Source organism: Octodon degus, unplaced genomic scaffold (assembly GCF_000260255.1).
Source record: "Octodon degus isolate 3935 unplaced genomic scaffold, OctDeg1.0 scaffold00162, whole genome shotgun sequence".
Classification (NCBI taxonomy): domain Eukaryota; kingdom Metazoa; phylum Chordata; class Mammalia; order Rodentia; family Octodontidae; genus Octodon; species Octodon degus.
Window position 1 is genome coordinate 1,898,266 of NW_004524738.1, and position 3,737 is coordinate 1,902,002.

Genomic DNA, 3,737 nt, shown 5'->3' on the forward strand with positions numbered 1-3,737 from the left:
GAATAAAAGTAGCAGCAGAGAAGGTGACACTTGACAAGGAACTGAGGATGGGAGAGGCTTGGCTATAGCTTGAATGTGTCCCCCAGAAGTTCATGCGCTGGAATCTTGGTTCCCAGTACAATAGTATTGAGAGGTAGGAAATCTTTAAGCAGCAGGGCTTCATGGGAGATTGTAGGAGCACCATCCCCAGATAAGTTGAAGGCAGCTCTTGTAGCACTGGTTGGGTCTCACAAGAGCAGGTTTTACAAAGTGAGACCACAGGAACAGAGTAGCGAGTCCCTGAAGAAGTTGGCAAAATAATTCCCACACCAGTTATACTGTTGAAAGAGTGGACTGACAGCTCCCAAGGCATCCCTCAGCTTTGAGTAACATCAGCACCTTCCAGGTGATTGCTAAAGCTGTAAGAACCATCCTAGGTCCCCGTGGCATGGACAAGCTTATTGTAGATGGCCGAAGCAAAACCATCAAATTACTAATGATGGGGCCACAATTTTGAAAGTTCTTGATGTCGTCTACCCTGCAGCAAAGACTTCAGTGGACATTGCCGAATCTCAAGATGCTGAGGTTGGTGATGGCACCACCTCTGTGACACTGCGGCCTGCAGAGTTTCTGACACAGATGAAACCCTGTGTGGAGGAAGGTGTGTACCCCCAGGTCATCATCCAAGCTTTCTGCACAGCTACACAGTTGGCAATTAACAAGATCAAGGAGATCACTGTGACCGTGAAGAAGCAAGAGAAAGTGGAGCAGAGGAAGCTGCTGGAGCGTGTGCCATGACAGCTCTGAGCTCCAAGCTGACCTCCCAGCAGAAAGCCTTCCTTGCTAAGATGGTGGTTGGTGCTGTGATGATTCTAGGTGGTTTGCTGCAGCGTAAGATGACTGGAATCAAAGGGGTGCAGCGTGGAGCCCTAGAGGAGTCTCGGCTGGTGGCTGGTGCTACATTCAAGACTTTCTCTTATGCTGGATTTGAAATGCAACCTAAAAAGTACAGTAACCCCACAATTGCCTTATTAAATGTAGAACTTGAGCTGAAAGCTGAGAAAGACAATGCTGAAATCAGAGTCTACATGGTAGAGGATTATCAGGCAATTGTTGATGCTGAGTGGGACATTCTGTATGACAAGTTAGAGAAGATCTATAATTCTGGAGCCAAAGTTATTTTGTCCAAACTGCCTATAGGAGATGTGGCCATCCAGTACTTCACTGATAGGGACATGTTCTGTGCCAGCCATGTGCCTGAGGAGGATTTGAAGAGGACAATAATGGCCTGTGGAGGTTCGATCCAGACCAGTGTGAATGCTCCATCCGCAGATGGAGCCGCTGCTAGCTGCTCGAAGAATTCCAAATTGAAGGTGAAAGGTGTGATTTCTTCACTGGCTGCCCCAAGGCCAAGACTTGTACCTTCACCCTCCATGGTGGAGCTGAGCAGTTCATGGAGGAGACAGAGCAGTCTCTACATGACGCCATCATGATTGTCAGGAGGGCCATCAGGAATGACTCAGTGGTGGCTGGTGGTGGAGCCATTGAGATGGAACTCTCTGGGTATCTTTGGGATGACTCAAGGACTATCCCAGGAAAGCAGCAGCTATTGATCAGGGCATATGCCAAGGCCTTGGAGACTATCCCACACAGCTGTGTGACAGTTAAGGCTTTGATGCCACAAACATCCTGAACAAACTATGGGGTCAGCATGCCCAGGGTGGCATATAGTATGGGGTGGACATCAACAGTGAGGACATTACCAACAACTTCGAAGCTTTCGTGTAAAAGCCAGCTATCATGCAGATCAATGCCCTGACAGCAGCCTCTGAGGCTGCATGCCTGATCGTGTCTGTTGATGAGATCATCAAGAACCCTTGCTCCACCGTGTATACTCCTCTACCAGCGGGCTGGGGCCAGGGCTGCCTCCCTTGAGATCCCACCCATCACACGGGCTGGCAGTTGGCTGCAGGTGTGCTTGTCCTCCCTGACTTGGCTCATTGGTATTATAAAGCAATGGCAGTAATTGGTCTGTTCTGTTCTCACTGGAGGCTATTTAAATAAAACTTAAAGACTTAGGGGAAAAAAAAAGCTGGGCCAGCCCAGGCCTTGGCTCCTTGTGCCTGCAGCTGGTTCCCTTTCTGCTTCTCAATGGCCATGTTGTAATGTAACCTGGGATCCTCACTAGGACACTGGTGCATGTTATTTGGATCCTCCAGCTAACAGAATTGTGAGCCAGAAAACTTTAGAACTTCCAAACCTTAGGCATTATTGTTCTTACTCACCCACATTTGCAGTACATAATGATCACATTTATTGTGGGGAGCTGGTACATGTACAGAACACATTTTAATTCCTTTCCAATTCCTACCCCTCCCACCCCTCCTTGCTCCTTCCAACACTTGGTCCCTTGCTCATTTGAAAGTGCTCTACTTCAATTTTTCCTTCAATCCTCCATGACCTCCATTATGTTATAGTAACATGAAATGGACTGAGACATAGCTATGTGGGTAACTGGAAAGGGGGGGGGGCAGCCAATGCCTCAAGGGAGGAGAGACCCGGCTTATCCCACAGAGGCCAGGGTGGCCATGGGAGAGTGAGCAGTGGGCAGTGAAGCCAAGCAGGCTGCAGAAGGCCTGAGTCCATCCCCTCAAGCACTATAGGAGCTTGGAGCTAAAATCTGAGTTATATAGGAAACCCCAGAAAGATTTTCAGACAAGGAAAGGAAAGATATGTCCTAGTGGCGCATGGGGAGGTCCTGCAGATCTGTTTCTTGCTTCAACAGCATTTGGATGGAACAGACCCGGGGACTCCTTCTTTCATCTTCCCACCCATCTTCCAGGTACAAATCTCAGGACCATCTTCTCACCTATCTCCTCTTTCAAGGACCAGACAACACCTTTCTTTTGTGGGTAGCTCCTTATTGCTGATCAGCCATGACCTCTCAGATTCATCAGAATTATTCCACCAAAGTGGAGGCTGCTGTCAACTGCTTGGTGAACTTCCACCTGTGGGCCTCCTACACCTACCTCTCTCTGGGCTATTACTTTGACCGAGACAATGTGGCTCTGGGAGGCATGGGCCATTTCTTCTGTGAGCTGGCCAAGGAGAAACGCAAGGGTGCCGAGCAACTCTTGAAGATGCAAAACCAGTGTGATGGCCGTGTACTCTTTCAAGATGTGCAGAAACCATCTGAAGACAAATGGGGTAAAACCTTGGATGCCATGGAAGCTGCCCTAGCCCTGGAGAAGAACCTGCACCAAGCTCTTCTGAACCTTCATGCCTTGAGCTCTGCTAAGACTGACCCCCATATCTGTGATTTCCTGGAGAACAGCTTCCTAGGGGAGGAGGCGAAGCTCATCAAGAAGATAGGTGAGCACCTCACCAACCTCTGCACGCTGGCAAGGCCCCAGGCTCGGCTGGGTGAGTACCTCTTTGAAAGGCTCACCCTTAAGCACAACTAGGAGGTCACAGAGCCTGATGGTCTCTAAGAGGCTCCTGCATCACCCGTCATTAGGGCTTTGCCTAACCCTCTCCCTCCAGCCACTAGGCAGCTTTCTCACCTTTCTGGAGTCCCCTCCAAATCCTGGACCAAAAGAAAATAAACCCCTTTGCAGAAAAAAGAAAAAAAAAGGAGAGACATGTCCCATGGTAGGATTTGACTGGAATCCCCTTTGGGCAAGAGCAGAAATCAGGAGTGCCTTTGGAGGCAGCAGGTCTGGTTGAGAGAGATGGTGGTAACAGTGGAGGTGGTGAGA

At 49.2% G+C, this 3,737-nt stretch overlaps 2 pseudogenes; both read left to right on the plus strand.

Annotated features, from left to right (window-relative positions):
* Positions 1–302: 302 nt before the first annotated feature.
* LOC101571546 lies at positions 303–1,914 on the plus strand (annotated as a pseudogene).
* A 972-nt stretch (positions 1,915–2,886) lies between these two features.
* Positions 2,887–3,443, plus strand: LOC101570212 (annotated as a pseudogene).
* Positions 3,444–3,737: the final 294 nt, after the last annotated feature.